Genomic DNA, 24,273 nt, shown 5'->3' with positions numbered 1-24,273 from the left:
GGTCTATTCATTCCCTGTTATAACCCATCACTGTAATAGGTGATAGGACTTTTTAGAAGTTTTCTGTTTCTTTGCAGAGTTTTTGATGCTTGAAGATTTCAGATATTAATATATGGTTTATTATTGGCATTGGGAAAATTATCCAGGCTAATAAGAACGCAGTTAAATTCAAAAACTTATCTATTTGCAAGAGTAATTTAGAAAACACTACTTCTAAAATTCAATCAAAAATTTTAAAGTCCTAACACACTGCAAACAAATTAGAGTGTTTGTATAATGTGAACTTGCATTTGTAAAGATTTGTTTTCCGTGTAATAGTTATTATCAAATGGATAAAGCTTAGCTTGCAAATGCATGAATTGTATATATATGTTTGTTCTTGTAATTAAGGTTACTGTAAATTTAAATACAGGCAAACATTGCCATGGAAGAAAGCAAATTCTCTGCCAGTTGACAGTTTTATTTGGTGAATCCAACTGGAAAACTGGAGGGTGTGGATAATAAGTGGATTTGAAGAGATGCAGGATATAGGTAGGATATCTGAGGTACAACCTGAAATATTGATGGGAATGACACAAATGTAACAGGTAATAGAGCCAAGGAAAGAGAATAAAGTAGCCAGTCCAGGTTAAAAGCTATAATGGTGGGGGTGTGTAGTGGGCTCTCAAGCAGCTAAGTTTCAAAAAGACAACAGAGTTGTTAAAGGATTCAAGACTCTGGTAGGGAAAATGAGAGACTATTCCATGGACTGTCAATAGAAACTTACATTAAAATTTTAAGCAAACATGGGGGAAATAACAAATACTAGTAAGTATTTGCTATGTTTAGAAACCAATGTAAATGATTATCCATTGTGGTGTGCATAAGAGTGAAACAATACAATCAACCTTTTCCCTGCTTTTAGAATTCTGAACCAGAAGGTGACCTAATTATTTATTAAAAAAAAAAAAAAAAGTTGGGTGACATTGAATATAACAGATGTGCAGCATTGTGTTTCAGCATATATGTATGTATGGATAGATAGATAGATAGATCTTGATCTTATATATTTCATTATGATCATTACCTAAGTTCTAAATTTCATTCTCCACATCTCCATCCATCCCCATCTCCCTTCCTTCCAGTAACCACACTTCTGTCCTCATAATTGAAGAGGTTTGCTGTTTTGTTTTCTTTACCTGCCACATTAGTGAAACCATACAGTGTCACCTAGCATTATATACCTTACATTCATCAATGTTATAAATTGTAAAATTTCAATAGCAATCCATTGTGCACATATATCATATCTTCTTTATCTACTCATCTGTTGTGGGTACGTAGGTTGCTTCCAAATCTGGTCCATTGAAAATAATGCTGCAGTGAACATAGGGGTGGATACATCTTTTAGGTTTAGTGTTTTGCTAGTCTGTATAAATAATCAGTAGTGGGAGAGTTGGATTCTATAGTATTTCTATTCCATACTGGTTTCAATAATGACCACAGCAGTTTACAACACCAATAGTGTATAGGGGTTTCCTTTTCTCCATGTCCTCACTAACATTGTCATTTCTTATCTGTTTCATAATAGTCTTTCTTTCATTGATTTTGCTCTGGGTGTTTTATTTTTTTTTTTCCTAGCATGACTTGTTTTATTTGTTTGTTTGTTTGATTGCTTGGTAGGGCTAAAATAGAAGGATGAAAGAACCCGAAATAAAGAAAAGGAGTTCAAGCACAAAATGGCTAAAGAATGAGAAATCTGTAATGCCTGTTAATTATATCCTTAGTGAAATAAGGCAGTTTCAATTTCAGAAATCTAATTCCTAAGTAAATCTGTTGAGTATTGTAAATGCTTCTTTAGCACCAAAATCAATGGTGAAGACCTGCAAATTCCTTCATTATAGAAATTAAAAAGAAAACATATCAAGAGCAGTTATTTGTATTGGGTTTAAGAGGTGAAAAGTCATCATCACTATAGGCAGCAACAAAACAGAGAAAAAAAATTAAACAGGCTGAACAGGAAGTCAGGCTCAATGACTAGCTTCTGTATAACACCAGCACAAAAAGAAAAGTTTCCTAACTGCTTGACTTGGAAATCAGTTTGATCTATGTCAGTTTCATCATCATGACCAACCTTATGGTATCTGTGATCTGGCCTTCACGTCCTCTCCAGCCCTGTAATGCCAGGTCTCTGCTGCTTGCTGTGTTCCAACCATATGGGTGCATTTATCTTCTTTGTTGCTATGTCCTAACCTCTCAATGTGTATGACCTTTCTCTTGTCATTGCTGTTTTTCCTGTTTTTCAGGTCTCAGATCAAATTATTATAATCCAGTTCACCATTACCAAACACTGCCCATTCAGTACCACACTATTTTGTTTTATTGCTTTTCTTACATTTAGCTTTAAAGGAAATTATCCATCCATCTAGTTGTCTACCCACCTTTGTTTTTCATCACAACTGCTGTGTTACCTATTCTGCTGTTACATATTAACATGTAAGCACTCTCAGAGCAAGAAACTTGAATATTTGCTTTCAAACTGTAATTTATAATATCCAAATAAGAAACACATGCTGCATTATCAAAAATAAGTATGGAATAAATGAATGTATTAAATGAGTATTGTGCAAAACTCTATTTTTTCCCTTAGTACACATCACCTCTGAAATATAGGTATTATTTTCTTTTTTACACCTTTTTATTGGAAAGGAAATTTTTTGAGACATTAGTTGATTTACTCAAGGTCTTGTGACAAATAAATATTGATGAAGCTCTTTTATCCCACTATAATCTCTACCCCCAAATTATCCTGAGCATCACAGATTAAACTGCTCTAGTACAGTAATGTATTTTATACTAGTTCACCTTATTGTTATGACATACTTATTTGCTAAACATTGAGTATCATACAATTTTTGCAGCTATATTGTTGAATATCATACAAGCTCTGCAGCTAAGTTTGTAATTTTTATCAGGAAATAAGGTTACCTAAGTCAGAGTCGAGAGAAGCCTTCAGATGTTTACACATCTGCACCTGAATTTCCTTAAGATTACATTTGTGATTAATTGCTAAGCTCAAAGAAGTCATGTTTCATAAAATGGTGTCAGTAGTAGGACAAAACACTAGATGTCCTGCCTGGGTACTGGAAACCCTAACACAAAAGGGAGAGCTGCAGTTTGACTCTTGCCTTGACCTTAACTATAGCAGCAAATCCTCTCTCTTATGGCAATATGTCAAGAAAAATTTAGTCATGCCAGTTCTAGTTTATCTGTCTGGAATAATAAGAAAAAACATATTCAGTTTTAAGGAGGAAGCTATGTAAATATAACTGCTATAGTAGCAAGTAAAAATACATTGAGGTAGACATTCCAAAAATTATTGCAAGGGAGAGATTGAACAGCAATAATCTAAAAATAACATTGATTCAAATTTGAATGAAATTACGGTAATAAAAAAATGAAGCACAGAACTGAATTTACTTAAATTCATGCAACTATTTATAACCATTTTGTATCTTCCTCAACTGAGAAAGCTGTATAACATTCTCTCATGTTTTAGATGAATCGTGCAATACTTTAATGCTGGAGATGTCATTACTTGTCTATCAACTATTTGTGTTTATACACAAACTTAAGTGATTGTATCAAAGAAATGTGCTCTAATAACTATGTAAAATACACAATTTTTTCAGAAAAAAACATTTTAAAATAACAATAAATCATGTGAAAAACATTTCAACCCAACTAGTTACCAAAGAAATACATACTAAAATAAAAAATACAAATTTTTCAAACTTTAGAAAATGTCTGTCTTCAATTAGTTTCAGTGTGCAGAAGGAGGCAGGCTTCTACCAGCTTGTTGGTAGAAATACTGAATATTATAACCTTCTTGGAGTGTAATTTTGGGAATAGATATTTTATTTTTTTATTTGATATGCATGTTTGACTAATTCTACCAATTCATCCTAAGAGAATTATCATTATTTGCAAAGATAGAGTCTTAAGGATGTTTATCATATGGCTGCTTATGAAAAAAAAAATCTCTTTCATGAGTCTAATAGATTAGATTTTAGCTGTAAAGTTAACATTAAAGTAACTGCACAATACCTACAAATGTTGAAAATTACCCCTCTTGTATAAAAATATTCATGGAAAAGTAAGTATAAATAGTATGTCAGTACCAAGACTGTCGCTGAATTATAATACAGCTATATTTCAGTGCTTATGACAGAACTTCTGTGGCTATCATAACAGTGAAGAGCAAGCATTGCTCGGTGGAACAATTATGAATGACTTTCGTTTACTTATATTCTTCAACATATTTAGTAAATTTGCAGCAGTTAATATTGAAGTCCTTTATTAAAACAGTATTTTATAAAAAGAATTTTACAAACTAATCAGTCATAATAGTATGCTTACTTAATCTTGATCAAATGTGAAATAATGGAAAAAATGAGTACTCTCGTGGAGTTTAGAGGAAAGAAGGAAAAAGAAGAATATTAGAAACTGAGACAAGCAAAAAATGTAGAGAATGGGAGAAAGGAAAGGATGAGCCACATTCTATGACTGTTGTTTTAGTCCAAGTAAAATACCAGGTATTGGACCTTTTATTTTTATGGTATATTCCAAAAATTCAGTCAGTAAAGTATATAAAGTTTGTTAATTATCACTCTTTCACTTATTTCCTTATATCAGTTATCTAAAGATTTAATGTAATTTATTTCTTAACCTTATTAATGACTTGTGAATTACTAAATGAAACTGAATGCATTGCTTAAATTAAATGTATTGAGTATGTATTTGAGTAATAGCAAGTACAACCATTAACTATGATGCCTTTTAGTTGTGTTTTTTTCCTGCAGTTTATAGTACTTTATACTATAAAATAAATTTTTGCATAATTTATCCCATTTATTATCCTGTTTATAACATTTTAGATGAAGAAACAATAATCTAGCAAGTTTAGATGACTCCTGAACATTCCAGAAATGTTCAGAGCAAATCAAAAATAACAAAACTATATATACTATGGACCATTTTCAAACTGATCAGTACTTTAAACAGCAATGTTCATGTCAATCATGCAATTCCTGTTTTATTTTCCTTCTATAGTAATATGCCGTAATTCCAAAATTGTTTGATTTCTGTCTGTAATTGATCTCCATGAGTAAGAGCTGTTGATTTTAAAACATCATAGTACAGATGCCCAACTCTCTTCAGCAAATCATAGCAATTCTTTTCTATATACCAAGTTGCAAAGAATGAATATAAAAAGTCTGTATATTATTTTGGCTTATCTTTGGGAATTTTAGCAAAGCTATACGCTACTTCCCATTTAGTCTAGAAAGTATATATATATATATATATATATATATATATATACATATATATATAACAAGAAAAATACTTGGCAAGGTGATTGTAAATATCTACATGTAAGAAATTAGACATCCAAAATCTGTTGATAATAACTTTAAGAATAAATTACCAACAGATTAGGATAATATGCTAAAATTTTGCATGTGTATATATGTAAGTGTATGTGTGTGTATATATATAAGTGTATGTGTGTTTATGTGTGTGTATGTTTTTCCTATCTGTGTTGTTAGCTTTTAAATGTAAAAATTTAAAAATAGACTCTAAGGAGCATAAAAAAATCACTAAAATTAGCTTCTTCTTAGAATTACTTTTTGCCTTTTTCTGCTTATTTTATGACCCTTTTCTGCTATTGTATGAAGGAGGAGCTATAAACATCCAAGTAGATAAGCCCGCTAGCATCCTAACTCTGGGGTCCTGTATCTTGTCCCATTTAATGCCATTTGCCTTCACCCTGTGCCAGGCACCCTCTGTCCTGTGTTTGCTGGCAATTCTCCAAGTTATTTGTGTAGATCAGCCTTTTTCCTCTTCGTTCTAGCATCCTTTCATTTTACCATTCCATTTGATTGTTTCATAGGCATTTTACAAATTGTATATTCAAAATGAGGCTCTTGCATTCCCCTCAAACTTTAATATATTACCAATCTCATGATCTCAGAAAATTGCAACACCTGGTGGCCCACTCAGAAACCTGCTTTCACATTCAGTAAGCCTTTTTCTTCACTATTATAAATCCATCAAGTATCCTTTACTTCTGTTACCAATATTGTAATGCAACCTCCTTACAGCTTTTCATCCCCATTTCCAACCACCCTTGCCCTAACCTGGTTATCATATAATCTTTTAAAACAATAATTTCAATAATAATAATCTTTATTAGTTTTCCAACATTTTTTTTTGAAGATTTATTTATTTGTGCGTACAGAACTGGGGTACAGGCCAGAGGCTCAGGGGCAGTGAGAGGCCTCACCAGAGACAGAGTGGGGAGCAGAACAGGCAGATTGATGAAGTACACTGCTGAGGGGAGCAGCAGGCGGGTCAGGAGAGGTCTGCCACGCCATGCGGTCACCTCCGGGGCAGGCGGGAATCGAACTCATGCGGAAGTGGCTTTAGCCTCTCAGTGCTGTGCTTTAACCCGCTGAGCCACCAGGGAGGGCCCAGCTTTCCAACATTTTAAACATGTATTTGAAACCTTACACTAAATATTTGTCATAACCAGCTACTTTTTAGAGTTTTTTAGGAGATAGTTGATATACTATTTATGTTAACACTTATAGTTTGATATGTTTCAATACACATATACCCATCTTTACAAGCAATATAAAAACATAGCCATAAACTTCAAATGCTTGCTACAGACGTTTTAATGTCTCCCTCCTCTCTCTTCGACCCATGTCTGCAAATGACCCCTGATCTGCTATATGTCACTCAAGATCAGTTTGGCATTTTCTAGAAATTTGCAGAAATGGATTAATAATTCCACTTACCTAAGCTATTCAGAGTCTGCATTGATTTCGCCAGTTCCAATCTTACAAAAAGAAAGAAATCAGGGTGAACAAGTTTAATGACAATTATTGGAAAATGCCAACTTAGTCATCCAATTTTTCAGTTGACTTTCGAAACACTACAACCCTTCCATGTGCATATATCTTTCAATCTAATAAAAATATACAAAGTTTTTTTGTCATTAAAAGTTTTATAAACCGGCCCTCCCTGGTGGCGCAGCGGGTTAAAGCACTGCACTGAGAAGCTAAAGCCACTTCTGCATGAGTTCGATCCCCACCTGCCTTGGAGGAGACCACATGGCGTGGCAGACCTCTCCTGACCTGCCCGCTGCTCTCCTCAGCAGTGTACTTCATCGATCTGCCTATTCTGCTCCCCGATCTGTCTCTGGTGACGCCTCTCACCGCCCCTGAGTCTCTTGCCTGTACCCCGGTTCTGAATGTACAAATAAATAAATCTTTAAAAAAAAATTATAAACCCTTTTCTCAGCTCAATTTAAAATAATAGATATGATTCTCTCTTTTTTAACATTATTGTTATGGTTTGAGAAATTCTTTGTGAAGATCCAGTGATATTAGTTAAAGCAGTAAAGCAGTGAATGTGTGTGTTTACTAAAGGGCTAAATCTTAACAATGCAAGCAATGCAAGGAATTCCTTACAGCACAAAAGGGCTAGTCCATTTTGTAAGAATTTTTGTCAGACTTTTCTGAAATTGTTTTTAAAAGTAAAGAATATTCTATGCAATTTTGACTATGAATTGTATTGAAATAATATCCTAAGACTATCATTCCTTTCCCCAAAATAATCAAAGCATATTTTGCTTCTTGTTTCTTTAAAATGAATATGTTAATTTGCTTTTATAACAATGAGTATGAAAGGAAATGCCAAAATACAACTAACTTCACTTTCTTTTGGAATTTGACATTTTCTACTAGCTATGTAATATAAATATGAATCACCTAAATGAGCAGTATTTTAAAAGCATAATTTTCACAACATTTTAATTGTTGTCACATTTCTTCTTTGTTAGGGAGACGTCTGGTGAACACCCGTGGGATATAAAGAACAAGTAAGATTTAAAGCATGCTGGGTTTGGGAGGTTTTTTCTTTGTTTGTCTTTTTGGTTTTTACCTGACTTTCAAATTTGCTTTGCCTTATTATTTAATAGTGTTTCTTTCTTACTACTGGTTGTAGCTTCATAGAAAAATTGTTAGCAAGTTTACTATAGAGTAGGAGGGGAAAATGAAATTTCATAACTTCTACATTATTTCTGTGACTTAAAAATATCTATGTACTTGTTTGCATATGGTAGGCTGACAAAAAGACATTGCAGATGGAGTGAAATTTCAAAACCCAAAGTAATGGACATGTTTTATGGTTGAGTGAACATGAATCTGTACAGTGAATTTTTACAAGATAATTTTCTAAACTAAATTACTCTAGTTGTTTGTCTTATTCTGATTTCTTGCCTGTCAGCAGAGTAGTCACTGAGTGGTTGATTTGATTCCCCAAACTCACCTCCTATAAAACTATGACATAGTAGCAGGAAAATCAGGACATTGTGAAATCACCACCAAAATTGAAGTCAGAGTCTTTGGAATGAATAAAAGAGGGCTTTTATTTAATAGACTAAGAATGCTAACAGGTAGAACATGGTCAAAAATAAAGCAAAGAAGAAGGAAGAGTTTATAAACAATAAGTGAGATAGCAGATCTCCATAAGAATGGACAATTAAATAATTACCTGTGTTTATTGTCAACATTTGGAAGAAAATGAGGGTAAGACAAATTAAAACTGAAGATTAGATATTGAAAACTAAAGAGAAGAGGAGCTGTAATATGTGATTGCACTTGGAGGGAAAAACAGAAGTGAGTAAGTAGTAACAGAGAGGAGAACATTCTATTTATAATTTTTGCTACTTAGCTTGTTTAGCAATTTAGTTATTTGAACTGAGAAGTTGAAGGGCTTTAAAAATAGAAGCATTGCCATTTTTATCTATTTCATTGGAAAAATATTCTGTCATTATTTGAGTATTTGATGTTTCAGAGGCTCTCCCTTTATGCTCAATTTAACCCATATTTCAATGAAGAAAATGTTTCTTGATTTGTTTCAAGTTTTCTCATGTTTTCTAAACTTTCTCTGCTCTTAAAATCACTTGACTTCAAAAAAAGAAAATCAAACATTTAGAGAGGTGAAATCTGTCATTAAAATGTATTTCTAATCTACAGAAAGCATATGGTAAACAATTCAAATTTTCAGTCAGAACATTTCAAATTACTCCTGCATTCAGTGGCACAAAATCCTGGAATTACCCTGTAGTTATCCTGTAATTGCTATTTGAAGGAATAAGTTACAGTCACGTTCATCTCACTTATAATTTGATCTGAGTAAGCTAAGAAAGGGGAGGGGCTGGAATTAGCACTCAGGACACTTTCCACAGCTCCATGTATATTGTAAAACAGCCTGCTACCTTACTTAGTGAAATGTAGTTTTTTCAATTCAAATATTTTTGCAAGTATTATCACAGTTATTTTATCCATATTGGTCTAAAGAATGTTTAATGAAAAAGTGGAGGGCAGGCATGGAGGGGAAGTATTGCTCCAAGATTAGCAATGCAGTAGTCTCACTAGATGAGTCTGGTGATGAAAACATGTTCAGTGGGAAGGCATTAATAAGCATTTTTTTAACCCTATAATTCTCCTCTACTTATCCACTTGAGAGTAGATTACTAAAGTTCTCCTGTATGTCTGTGTAAGGTCTGAATCATCTACATCCTTATGTGAATTTAACAGAAAAGTTCCAGTCCCTAAATTTTCTCTACTCATTGAGAAAGAGGCATTAAGGAGGTATTCCTCTCCTCCTTAACAAAAAACCCAAGATCCTCTTTTCTGGATCCCCTACTTTACTGATGATCGTATGGAATCTGTGACTCATGTGAGTCTGTCTAAGTAAACTTGCTGATGGGGGAGAATGATTATTATATCCAAATGTGGATGTAATCCACATTTATAGTCTCATGAGATACCAGTCGCTTGAATATTAAGAAAAAATACTGTTGGGGGTAAAAGTGAGACTCTTGTATGATCTGGCAATTGCATGATTTTAATAATAATTGTTGATAATTAAGTTCATTACGATAGCTTTCAGACAAATTATCCCAAATGGTTAGATTGTTGGACAAAATCAACAATTTGCTTTTTGCTCACTTACTCAGATACAAACACACACAGAGAGATATGTATACTTACTTGCATGCATGTACCCCATAATAAAACAAGAATTTTTCCTTTTTATGAATTATTCCATATTATATATCTTTAAGATTAACTAATCTAAAACAAGATTTTTGGGCAACATCTGAAATGACTGAACTTCAAATGTGTTATGACATTGCAAACATTAAGTAATCTTTGTCTATCTAAACACTGTATTTTAAATAGTTACTTCATAAAGGAGAGGCTGACTTTGTTTAGAAATATGCCTTCATTTCACTGATATCACAGTACAGATTTCTCCTTCCTCAGATTGTCTCCAGTGTAAACATGCTGCTTGACAAAAGTGACAGCAAAGTTAACTTGATTGCCAGGCAGCTTTATTGTTATTACCGCAGATAAACACACTATTTCCTCTTTGGATTATTCCTGGTAAGGAACTTCTGAACAGAGTATAATGCTTTCTTTCTGCTTGATTATAATCTTATTCATTTTGGGTTATCACATATGTATCCTTGTGACTATTATAAATCTGGATTCAGTACCTAGAAAAGTGGAGAACAAAAGAGTGAGCTTGTAGGGTGTATTTCAGGACACCATTAGACATCAGGCTGTTATCACTAGAAAATATTTGAGGTCATCAGACAAATGTGTTCAATATATTATACAGCACAGGCACATTTTCTTTTCATGGTGAGAACTAAGTATTATCCTCGGAGCATAGCAGGGATAGTATTTACTTTATCAACTTTGCTCATGAAGCTCAAATAAATGCTTCCATAAAGTAATGATGTAATGGCAATGAGCCAAACACTTGTCTATTTTGCATGGATTTCTCTTTGTTTCCAAGGAGAGTTGTTGTCCCTCTATGAGTCTTATGATTGTGGGGACTAGAAGATGTCTAGAAGGAAAAAAAAAAAAATCAGGAAGAGTTCAGTCATAAGGGAGCTTTCAGAATACATTCTTATAGTGAAGCTGGTGAAAAGATACACCTAACAAGGATTCATTTAACCTAGGAACTTTTCAAGCCTCTAGAGTATCTATTTGTGAAGTGATGGAAGATCATAATTAGTAAGACCCCTGTAATAGAAGTTATGCTAAGCCCTCCCTGGTGGCGCAGTGGGTTAAAGCACAGGACTGAGAAGCTAAAGTCACTTCCACATGAGTTCAATCCCCGCCTGCCCTGGAGATGACCACATGGCGTGGCAGACCTCTCCTGACCCGCCCACTGCTCTCCTCAGCAGTGTACTTTGTCGATCTGCCTGTTCTGCTCCCCACTCTGTCATTGGTGGATTCTCTCACCACCCCTGCATCTCTGGCCTAGTTCTAGTTCTGTATGCACAAATAAAAAAAAAAAAAGAAGAAGAAGATGTTATGCTAGTGATGGCACCTTCACCCACCCTCTGAAAACCTGCAGTGGTTTTCAGGCACCAGTTGTATGCCTGGCCTAGGGCAGAGTTGATCTTGTCTGAGAGGTTCATATAATTGGAACAAAACAATAGTATGGGTTGGAATTTTTTAGAATCTCTTTGAATCACATATTTGGATTCATATTCCTGGAAAAATAAAATCAGTATCTGAAAGGATAATTCCAGGATAATAAATGTACTGGTCTCTGCTGCTTCCTACAAAGCAGCAAGGAAAGAAGAGAAGGAGGCAGGAGGCTTGTATCTTAGATCTTTGGGCAGAGGAAAGACCCCATCATTCATTAAACACAGACTTTTCCATACAAAAAGTAAGGCCCGTCCATATTTGAAGAGTAACGTCTGTAGTATCTGTGAGTGATCACCTCTTTGCCATCATCCATGATCAATGACAGAACAAAGCATTGACAGCTCAGCACAGGGGCTCTCCTCCAGCACATTTGTTTTCCCCATCACCTTGAGAGTGGTTTGTAAGATTTATTCATGTGAGCGGCCCCCTAAATTAATTATTGCTGCTGAAGCTTTTTGTAATATGTCAGAGTCTAATACTCTTGTTGCTTTACTGTGAATTCCCTACAAACTCAGAAACTGAAAAGGAAAAAGCAGCATACACACTGTGTCCCTCTCTTTAACTTCTCTCTGCCCCAGATATTGTTGATTTGTCATGTTTATCTGTCTTATTCAGAAATTCAGATACACAAAATACTTTGCTGAAAACTTCACCTAATATAGTGAACAGCTATCTGATCCAGGTTTTAGACAATTTTCTGGGGTGTAGCAGATAGTAAATGCCAAGGCAAGTCACAGTGTTCCCTTCAACAGCACAAATAGTAAAACCGGTACCATACAAGAAAGGTTAACACAGGCCCAGAACAAAAGCAAGTCACATACTTTCTTTTAGCATTGCTGCAATTTTTTAAATGTTTGGAATTTTACTCTTCTACCTGATTTTACAGAATATAATGGCAGGGCTATATAACCTCACCTGGCAGATAATGGTGGTTCTTTTCTTGGGGAGCAGAATACTAAAAATACATACATTCTTTACTTGATAGATGTTGATATAATGTCAATACTTTCACACAAGTCTGCTTTGCTCTTTAGTGACTTAAAGTAGAAGTCACATGACATTTCACAGCATCTGTGTGTGAAAGGAAAGCATCTTAATAATTGAATAGTTTAGCCACATATTTTGGAAGTCACCTACTATAAACTCCTTGACTGCATCAAGTTAGATCTTCATAGTCTTCTGAAACACTGTGAATAATGCTTATTAAGCAAGTATTGGGAGAGTATATCAGTTTTCTGTGCTATGTAACAATACACCACATATTCAGTGGTTTCAAATAAAACATACATTATCTCCCAGTTTCTTTGACATGTAACTTAGTTTCTCTGGAAAGTCACAATCAGTATGTCAGTGAGAGCGTTCTTCTCATCTGGAGGCTTGAATGGTGATAATCATTTTTCAGTTTCACTCAGATAGTTGGTAGAATTCATTTCCTTGGGATATCAAAGCAAAGGCTCCAGTTTTTGATGCCTGTTGGCTGAGAGGTTCTCACAGCTCCTAGAGATTTGCTGGAGCTCGTTGAATCAGCACCTCCCCCTAAAGCCTCCCAAAATGGCCAGCAAGGGAGGAATACCAGTGACAGGAGTATGATAGCAAGATGGAGTCTTCTCAAAAGAATCACAGTTAGTGGAGTGAACTCCCATCACCTTTGCTAAATGGTGTTCATTAGCAGCCTGCCATGGGTCCTGTCCACATGGGGAGGAAGGCACCCAAGGACCTCTTCAGAGTCTGTCTGCCACACAGAACCAAGGACAGTCCTATAATCCCAACTTGGAACCAGAATTTAAAATCACACTGGAGAAAAGCATTTGTTTTACAAAAGAGAATGTAAAGTATCTATTAAAATGGCCAAAGGGTGTGGAGTTGTCATTACACTAGATTAATAAAAGCCCTTGCTCCACACATTTTCCATTGTAGGAGGCTGAATCTTCAGGTAACAGTGGGAATGTATTTTTCACTACTCTGCTAATGAATAGCATGTGAACCTCTTTCTTTACTGAGTGCATTCTAAGTTTCAAAACTATGAATAATACCTCAATTGTCTACTATTATTTGGTCTATAACAGCCACAGAAGTGATTACATATTATGTAATTATATGCTGTTGTTAATATACATCTTACCATCTACCCATAGGTCTGTTTTCTTACATAAACACTTAATTCTAGAGTATCTAGATTAGAAGCTCCAGGCTTACTACTCTTCTAGAATGTGATAATAATAGATGAATTATAAGTTATTTTCCCCCAAGAACAGTTTATTAGGTCATGTGGGACCATGTAATATTGAAGCAGTCACATCTAGTGATCCATGAAAAGCTCCCTGGTTTCTTATCTCCCTGGAGTTCAAAAATTGATACTACTTCCAAGTACTCCTGCAGACCGTAATTGCTACTCTACTTAGAGAAGCAAACTCTAAGGTAAACAAGATATATACTCTATAGCAATTTATAACTAGAGTTAACATAAATTATGAGCTTAATGAATATGAATTTAATGCAAAGAGAATGTTTTTCCATATCAAAATGATCGCTGGAATTTAAACAATAATTGTGTTATCCATATTAAGTACTGAGAACACCCTTTGATTGATTTGTAACAAATACTTAAATTTTAGCGCATTACTAGCAATTCTCAGAGGCAAAAAATGATCCTGTAACAGTCCAATACACGTACTTGAGTAAGACAACTGATGGCACACTTAAAAGCCTTAGAAATGTTTTATAAAGTCATTATTTATAGAGGAATAGATAGGAATAGACAGGGTTAAAGGGTAGCAAAGCATTCTGGGCTATCTATAACATTTAAAACTGGTGAACCATACAGTTATCAGAACTTAGAAAGAGGTGTTCTACTAAAGAAGGCTACCCTAAAATGATGTGACCTTAAATAGAGAAAGGTAACATAGGATTGCAAGTCTCCTAATAAAGGAATAGAGAAATAAATATTGTAACTCTTCATTTCTTTTCTCTTCTAATATTCTGTAATAATACTCATTGTCTGAACCAACAAGAAGCTACAAAACAAGATAGTATAGTTGGTATAATCCATAGAGTTTGAGCTCATGAGTGACAGAACAAGGGAGAGAAGCTTAAAGAATGGTCAGCAAGAACAAAAGCCTGTCATCCTTATAGCTCATCAAAGTGCATCAGATAGTTGTGGTTGATCTACCACAGAGATAGTTGTGGTTGATCTTCTATCTTTATTAAAATCCTTGGTTTGGGCCCTCCCTGGTGGCGCAGCGGGTTAAAGCACTGCACTGAGAAGCTAAAGCCACTTCCGCATGAGTTCGATTCCCGCCTGCCCCGGAGGTGACCACATGGTGTGGCAGACCTCTCCTGACCCACCCACTGCTTCCCTCAGCAGTGTACTTCGTTGATCTGCGTGTTCTGTTCCCCACTCTGTCTCTGGTGAAGCCTCTCACCGCCCCTGAGCCTCTGGCCTGTACCCCAGTTCTGTATGCGCAAATAAAAAAAAAAAATCCTTGGTTTGTCCATGGTCAGATTTCTATCAGTTTCTTCATTTTATGTATGGGGAGTATTGGTCAAAAATACATTGAAACAGCTACTTTCTAATATTGCTTTAGGGACTACATCAATCATATAGTTCATTTATTCATATTCTAACCTCTTTTCAGAAATCATAGGGCTTCTTGGAGAGATTGTTTAAATCTTGAATATTCTTCTAACCAGTCATAACTGCAGATTCCCTCAAGGCAATCCCTAACAATTTGCAACATCCTACAGTCTGGTCAACTTTAGGAAACTTCTCCAACTCCTAGTCCTCTTTAAAAGAAGACCTAAAGAATAAAAGGAGCAAAGAATTACCCAAGGACCTTTCATACAGGCCCCAACTCTACATGGATAAAATTTCATAGCTTTTTGAAAGCAGGCTAGTCAAAATGGAGAGTTTTTCTGAAGGTTACCATAAGCTATAACTTATTATGTAAGTATATATGCATATATATTGCTTTTTACAATTTTCTTTTGTACTTTTATTCATGTCTAAATTAGTGAAAAACAATTAAAAATATCTTTAAGCCTAAATTTGACAGACTTTCATTTTATTGAATAAAATTATCCAGTTATATGAAGAAACAATGATATATACTACATAAATTTATTAACTCTAATTCAAAGCCTAAGTTATTGTTCGTTTTATTTCTAAGAAGTCTTGACATTGAAAGCAAGAGGATTGTTTGTAAGAATCAAGAATCTATTTTGATCAAAAAATCCCTCCTATAGTTATGTATATTTAGGTAACCATCTGTCTGCCTTTCACATAGATGACCAATGGTAGAAAGCTTTTGGGAAATTGCATTAAAAATCAAAATCAAGAATATCAATAACTCTGGTAAGAGGCACTGGTAAGAAGTCATAAACAGAGAAACTCAGATAATCTCCCTAGATACCAACACTACTACCCTCAGGATATCTGAGCAAGGAGTGAAATTGAAATATTCTTACCAAAAAAAAAAAATGGAAATTTTAGAAGATGCCCATATTTAATGGTTTTTTAGTGATTGCTATTCCAAAGGGAATCTTTCTCCTATTATAATTCTATCCTAAAGCTGAGATGACTCACTATTATACAGAAATTTCTTCTTGCACTATTCTGATGTTAGGGATGGCCAGCTATATATGGAAGTTTCCACATAAATACAACAAATCAATTTAAAAAAGAGATAGAGAGAGAGAGAAAGTTAAGGTTCCTAGATGTGTAAGTTTTTTATAATAGATAGTGATGCAAAATAAAATATGAAAGATGAAGTCAAGGAAATCTTTAAAAAGTAACCATAAAGAAAAAGCTATGGCCAAGTAAATTAAAGAGAGAGAGAGCTCAACCTATGTATTATTTTAAAATATCTACTATGAATCACATGATGGAGAAATTATAGGAGAGCCAGGTTAAAGATTCTGACCTAAAGAATAAAAATGGTAGTGTAGATCGTGTAGATCTCAAAACAGTATGAAATAAGCGAATACTAAAAAAAAAAAAAAAAGCTATCTTCAAATTCTTAAGGGAGAATTAAAATTCTTAAAATTCTGTACCCATGGAAATTCTTATTGACATATAAAGGGTGAATTAAAGGCAGTTTCTGACATTCTAAATGTTAAGATTCAAATCATTGCCCATTTATTCTTACACAGAAACAACTGGAGGTTGTGCTTAATACTTGTGTGTAAAGCACATAAAATAAAACAAAGATCCAAGAAACAAAATATCAAACACAAGGAAGAAATTAAGGGAAATCCCAAGAAAATGTAATGGAATCTGAAGTATCAGGTCCAAACTAGAGTAGAAAGAAAAAGGCATGAATGTCTTTGAAAAGAGAATAGGTTTCTGAAATGGGAAAGTTCACAGGTCCTTCTGAGCATTTAGAAAGAAATATTAATGGGCTGTTAGGAATAATGGAACATTTTAGCAAAAGAGGTTTAGGGCCCTACTTAGTGGCACAGCAGGTCAAAGCAGAGCACTAAGAATCTAAACTCGCTTCCCCATGAGTTCAATCCCCGCCAGCCCCAGAGGTGATCCCACAGACCTCTCCTGACCCGCCTGCTGCTCCCCTCAGCAGTGTACTTCATTGATTTGCCTGTTCTGCTCCCCATTCTGTCTCTGGTGAAGCCTCTCACCGCCCCTGCACCTCTGGCCTGTACCCCAGTTCTGTATGCATAAATAAATCTTTTTTTTAAAAAAGAGGGTTGAACATATTCAAAAGTTAAACAAATAGCTACATGAAGGAAGTTATATTTGTGTAATATATATTAATGTATATATGTATATATATATATATACACATATATATATGCATACACACACATTATTTTCCCTTGACTTCGTTATTTGTAGAGGCTTTAGAGTGTGACAGAGGTTGCATCCTCTCCTCTCCATTGTGTTTTTATCTTGACCTGCCAGCTAACTACATAGCACTGTGGTATGGAAAACAAAATCAAGTAGTTGAAGGTAGAAAGGTAGAGCTAAAAGGTCTTTTGGAATTAAATTTTTATATTTTCCTCTAATTAATATATATTTCTCTATATACCTCTACTCACAACCTTACCCATAGCTTGAAATGAATTTTTTTTTCTTTCTGTTTATCTTTCCACACACATAGACAGAAGCATGCTCTCTCTTTCTCTGAACATTCTGCTTCAAAACAACCATGCAGTTAAAAGAGGTAAACATAAATGGACTTACTATTTTCTTGCAGTGTAAAATGTAATGTACAGGCACATTATTAAGTGTTAAAAGTAATCAGCAGCTTCCTCTAACTCAACTTGCTATGTGCTGAGATAAAGGAAGAGATAGCTAATTTATTTACTTGTCTACATTTACCTCATTAATATTTCTTTCCTTTTTTCTTATAGTTAACTACTAATTCATTAAATGTTCCCACACTATTAAAAAAAAGATGTATGTGGCTATGTTGTGTGTGTGTGTGTCTATGTATACATGAAGCCTCTAAGGTCATTTAAACTGTACTATTAATTGTACTATTAATTAATTGTACTATTAATTCCTTATCGTGCTACCATATGAAAATGTGGGTTTTTTTAAATAGTAGAGAAATTAATTTTAAAATGTCAATAATCCTCCCTAAATTTAACAATTAGACCAGCAAGCAGATGCTTATATATTTTCCCCAATTTCAGGGTAAAAATATTAGGTAGATTATGTGAATAAATATGGTAACTGAAGGCAAATGAGAATTGCAAATTTAGAGCTCAGTCTCCATTTTCACAAGAAGAAGCCACTTAACAGACATAAACTCTGGGGATCAGTGACTCTTTAGTATAATGTTAGCCTTTAAAATTGAATTCATAAATACCAAGAGAGTGTTGATTCTGCTTATTCCATTCCTCAACAACCTAGTATGATTTCCTTTGTAAATCATATGCTTTTTTTTTCTTGCCAGCAAGATAAAGGGAGAAGGAAAACCCAAATGTGTAAATCATTGTATTTGTTCTTATAAGCTTTCTATTGTAGGAGGACCTAGAAAGAGAGATTTAGACTTTAATGTTGAAAATCATATTACAGTGTCAGTTAGATATACCTCTAATCTTCTTTGAACAGTTATGTTCATGTGCTTCTAACATCAAAGTGTCAGAAGTCTTTGTTAAACCAATACCCTGTATTTCGTTCTAAAGCAGACAGCAATCATCTAATGGTTCATTGATGCATTTTGCTCTGTGGAGATTAAAAGTTATTTAATTTATGTGGTGGAAAAAACAGTCCAGGTTATTCAGACAAAAAACACCAGAAGTTGTGTGGTAAATGAAATTCTAGAGCTCTATATTTCCCAGAAAACTGTTGAGTATAGGGCTTTATTTCTTTACAGCAAGGACTGTAACTGTGAAGTTAATTAACTGATCTAGAGTAGTCATCCAACCACTAAAGAATAAGGAATAGATTAATCTTCCAAACAAACACAGTTGCAACAAGAAATCTTGATTTGCTCCTCTGAGATGAAAAGGTACCTCTCATTCTACAAAGTCTTGGTTATAGCCAGTGGAGCATGGTAAAATATATTAAAGAATAATAAAGTGAACTTTATTAACATGTACACTAGGGAGCCATCCCATCTTCCTCCACAGCCAAGAGCAGCAGAAATCATCTACTAGGTCTTGTTTTACTTATTTTTATATAAATCTGTTACAGAGCAGAGAGAGAAGGGCACCACTGAACACCAAAACCTGCCTGTTCTAAACAGGTTCTTCCATCTGTCACATCAAGACAAAACATGTAAGACCTTTAATGGAAAGGTACTTTAATACAATCAGTGTGCAGTACAGCAAACATAAAGAATATAGTTTCTAAATCAAACAGTCAGTTACCCATCCTTTCATGGTATAAGTCTACCCAAAAGGAATTGGCACAAAACAAGGCCTGAAAGCCCACCCAAATCTAAAGCACCTTCCAGCAGAAACCCATGAAAAGGGTCAGAAATGGCCAGAGAAGCTTGTGAGGAAAACAAAATCAAAATTGAAGTAAATGTTGCCATAGTTAACCTTCACAAGGGCCTCTCACCCGCATCTGTTTCAACCAGTCCAGGGCCAAGAATCAAGAGCTACTTCTTCACATATCTCTCTGCTCATGTGCCTCCCTCAGGTCACCTTCTGGCTCTCTATCCTACTTACTTCCTCCTCAGTCTCCTCTCCAGATTCTTCTCTCCTCAGCTCCACTCTCCTTTTGAGTGCTACAGGAAACCTGGAATCTCCCTTTTTCCTAGGGGCCACGCTGTTACCAAAAGAATTAGGGAATTGCAGTAATTTCTTAAGATAATCTGAATGCCAAATGGCCCATAGAATATACAGGTTAAATTCAAACCTCTTTGTTTTGCCCAATTATTTCAGACATATATATTTCTCTCCCCTTTATGAGTGTTATATAGTCTTTGTTGTCAATAACAGAGGTTAGCTGTTAAACACCTACCATGTGCCATTCACCATGCTACTTTCTATATACATACTGTTTTGTGTCCTCAAAACAGCTGGACAAACTATTTGCTTCTCAACCCTCAATTTATAGAGTAATAAATTGGGATTCACACCAAGCTTTTCATTTATTTTCTTGTGTGTGTCATTTAAAATATGTAATAATGAACTGAGTAGATTAAAAAATGGCCATTACATAGTGTTAGCTTACTTAACATCCCCAACTTAGTTGAACTTTCTTCTCTTTCAACCAGTGGGAACAGTCTGTAGCAATAACAAAAAGTACCTGCTTCTATTCTCCTGAAGGTCTATATACACTTAAGGACAGAAAGTGTTGCTAAGGAAGGAGAGGGTGATTAAAGCAAATGATGGTGCTGTGATCTATAATGAGTTTAACACTTAGCAGATAATGCAAATGCACTGAAAATGTGGCTTATTTTTTTACTTTTTTATGCTCTATTCAATTGAAGAAAACATATGATGGAAGTAAGTTCAATTTACATATATATGCATAAACACACATACATACACACATAACACACATGTTTTGAATCTTAACTGTGAGACTCAGTTCAGTGTATTTACTCAGAAAGAGTAATCTTATTAAGTTGCTCTTTTCTTGCTCCTCAAAAAGATGAGTTTTATGAGTTTCAGGACAGGTCTGATTTTCAATATAGCTTCTTGGTCCTGGGCACTATGGTCTCTGTCCCTTCATCTGTAGTGTGGTTACATTATCCAAGCATAACTTTCTTTTCTCCCTGGCACTTTTTCACCTTTTTAAAAATGGGAATTATCCATATGCCTAAAGAATGTCAGTAAAGGAAACATTTGGGAAGAATTATATGGAATGCAGTCATCCTGGATCTTGATCATCTTATCCAACAAGGGCCAAGAAAAAACAGGCACAGAGAGTTGTGTGCCAAAATTTTGAGTGTTTAGTGCAGATAGGTGATTTAAAATTGCCTTGGCTACATAGCTCACAGGACTCATGTTGAGATGCCTGTAATGTAGGAAGAGGATAAGGATATGAGGTTTTGATTTTATATATGATTTATTTAAACTATTTAGTGCATAGTTCTGAGGTAATTTAAAATGTCATATAACATATTCTTCAACTTTAAATTGAATGAGGAGAATGTGAATACTTCCTATATTAGTGATTACAAAGGTAAGAATAATTTTGAATGTCAAAAATATAGTAAGTTGGAGTTTCATTTGACAATAACAGGTTTCCTTAAATTCATTAAAAAAAAAACACAAAATAACATTTCTCTGAAGGGGGAATGTAAAGTCCACATAAGCTCAATAATGGTCTTTTCAATACAGTATAAGGCACAATGGTACCATCCTGGCAGTGAGTATATTTAGGGGTGCAGTGGACCTAAGGCTAAGACATCAGTGGCTTGTTTGAAAAGTTACAAAACAACCACTTGAACATTTTTATTGATGCAGCTATCCTGTCTTTACATGCCTTACTGTGATGATTCGGAGACTGTGAAATTAAAATTTTATTTAAATGTATACATTGGTAACAATCATAGTAAGAGAAGAAGAGCCTTTTATGAGCCATCATAGCTTAATTGAAGCTACATTTTTTTTTTAAGATTTATTTATTTGTGCATACAGAACTGGGGTACTGACCAGAGACCAGAGACCAGAGTGAGACCAGAGGCTCAGGGGTAGCGAGAGATTTCACCAGAGACAGAGTGGGGAGCAGAACAGGCAGATCGACGAAGTACACTGCTGAGGGGAGCAGTGGGCAGGTCAGGAGAGGTCTGCCTCGCCATGTGGTCATCTCCGGGGCAGGCGGGGATCGAACTCATGCAGAAGTGGCTTTAGCTTCTCAGTGCTGTGCTTTAACCCGCTGCACCACCAGGGAGGGCCTGAAGCTACATTTAATTAAGAAGATCAGTTAAAGGTACTCAATTTGAAGGAGCAAGTGGTTTACCAACTTTTTACTGATGCTATAAAGCCCAGCTCAGTCTGCCATCTTTATTTTATTAGCCATCACTAAAAATGTCTCCATATTTGCATAGAGTAGATGACAGTTTAGTTGGCATTAAACAAGACCCATCCAAAATGAAAAGTTTAAGCCCATTGACAATAACCTCCATTGACCAATTATGACTTAGCCAACTTCCCTTGAAAAACATGTCCCCAAACCCTACTCAAAATACATTGGTGTTAAAGGATATTGAATTTTCTGTTTTTAAATGAATCTTTTCATATTAGTGGGTAAAATGCATTTGATAGTTAAGTCAACAGAGGGAGGCTTTGAAATATAGAAGGACAGGCCATGTTGCAAGAGGCAGACTGTACAGCATGCTCTGAGGATAATAGTTCCAGAGTCACCTGTTCTTGTCTCATTTGCTCCTAGAAGAACAGAGGGAAACTGGAGGAATGTGACTGATTTCCAGTTGTGGCACCATATATAAAATTTCAGAACATATAACAATAGTCTTTTGTGAACCAATAAGAATTGGGTCCACCATACCATTTCAAGTAACACTGGAAATCTAAGGAGGAAGATTTCATGGAAGCCTTACTGGCTCATGGTACATTTCAGTGACTCTTCCATGATGGATGCAGCTCGTGACTCCAATCTCTTAGTCTGTCATGCAAGAAGAATATCTTCCTCTAGTCCTAGAGGGAATGGGATATTAAGATTACAAAAACATGTATTTGGACACAGAAAAGTAGGAAGAGGCCCAGTAGCCAGACTAAGATAAAAAGGTAAATTGTTAATATTAACAAAAAACATCTCCTTGGAGAGAAAATATGAAACAGTACAAATTAGACATCATAAAGGGCCTTGTTGTTGATGTGGAAAATTCTATTTATAGAAGTATTCCTCTATATAAATTCTTCACTTCTATAGGCAGATAATTAATTATAATAGAACCAGGCATAACTTCCAAAGATGGCAAAAACACATTTCTATAATGGAATAATTAATTTTATTTTTCATGGTTATTGATGTAGCTGCCATGTGAATTTTCTTTCTGCATATCAGTCTGTAGCATGAGCTGACTAATTAATGGCTTCATCATTATTGGCTTTCGTTTAATTATTTTCAATATGTTAACTTGGACATTGCATATTTAATATACTCTATTGCCTGCTTAATTTAAAAATCTACAATACTAGTTTTCTGAAAAATCTTTTGATAAATACTTCTTTATATTTAACATTCTATTTCTCCCTTTCCCTTAATATTTACTGATTCATTTGGAGGAGATAAATATTCACTTGTCTGTATAACACATAGTATGAAGTTGTATGCATTATATTTTGTGAATAATCTTTAAAAACCAGTTGTGATAATTAGATTATTTTTTTAGAGTTCCAGAATATTGTGATAAAAAGCATTGAACTCAGACAGACACACACACAGATAGAGGTACTGATGACCAAAATAAATTATTGCATACCAGAAGTCAAGTAGGCAGAAACTAGGCTTGCATACATTAGAGGAGAACAATTCAAAAAGGAAGAAGAAAAATGTGCCAAGTACCATTTTTATTTATTTATTTTTTACCTAGGATGATGTCAGTTGGAAACTAGCATGGAAAAAGTGGATTTTAGAAATAATGTAAAAATCAGAGGTAGTAGAATGAGGGTCTCTGAAACTCAAATTGTGAATCATTCATTTAGAACCCTGAATGTCTGTTTTCCCTCACACAGCAGTGTGGTACATACAATAAAGAGGACCAAAAATTCCTACAATAGCTAGGAGCATAAGCTGTTAGAAATTGAGCCCTGGGTTCTCCATAAATTCTCTTAAAACGCTACTGTTAGATACTTTCCTATCTGTTTCAATGTCCCTACAACAAATAGGCCAAATGTCCTTGCTAGAAGCAAACACCCAGACGGTAGGACACCAATATTATGTTGGGAGTCCCAGATCCTAATGCCATTTTTTAAAACAGGCTACTTCTGCAATCTTGCAGAATTTCTCAGTCTGCTTCCTACATTGTAAAGAAGGAAAATATCCAATTGATCAATTCAGTGAGTCTCTATGATACCAAACCCTGTCTCCTCCTCCCCTAACTTTAGCAAGAACTTAAGTTTCAAAGGTACAGGAATATTATCTATCTTGTTTATTGCTATACTTATAGGAACTAGAATCATACTTTGCACAAAATTCTATGTGATTTTTCTGTTGTTTATGTTGCCATCATAGATGTGTCAGTAAAAGTGCTTCATTAATAACAGAAATCCTGTCATGTTAATTCCCACACCATTCACCACAACCATGGCCATTTACGGGGTTTTA

General features: G+C 34.8%; 1 protein-coding gene across 3 annotated transcripts in view; it reads left to right on the top strand.

The window, feature by feature from the left end:
• PTPRD (protein tyrosine phosphatase, receptor type, D) overlaps positions 1 to 24,273 on the top strand; it is a 1,952,036-nt gene that overhangs the window by 1,337,734 nt on the left and 590,029 nt on the right. For all 3 annotated transcript variants that reach the window (XM_012721366.1, XM_004677659.2, XM_004677657.2), the window contains one exon: positions 7,889 to 7,927. The gene's annotated coding sequence lies outside the window, so the exon portion shown is untranslated. The remainder of the gene's footprint in view (positions 1 to 7,888; positions 7,928 to 24,273) is intronic.

Source organism: Condylura cristata, unplaced genomic scaffold (assembly GCF_000260355.1).
Source record: "Condylura cristata isolate star-nosed mole 26May11 unplaced genomic scaffold, ConCri1.0 scaffold00006, whole genome shotgun sequence".
NCBI lineage: Eukaryota > Metazoa > Chordata > Mammalia > Eulipotyphla > Talpidae > Condylura > Condylura cristata.
Note: the sequence above shows the minus strand (reverse complement) of the source record. Positions and strands in the feature narration are given on the sequence as shown.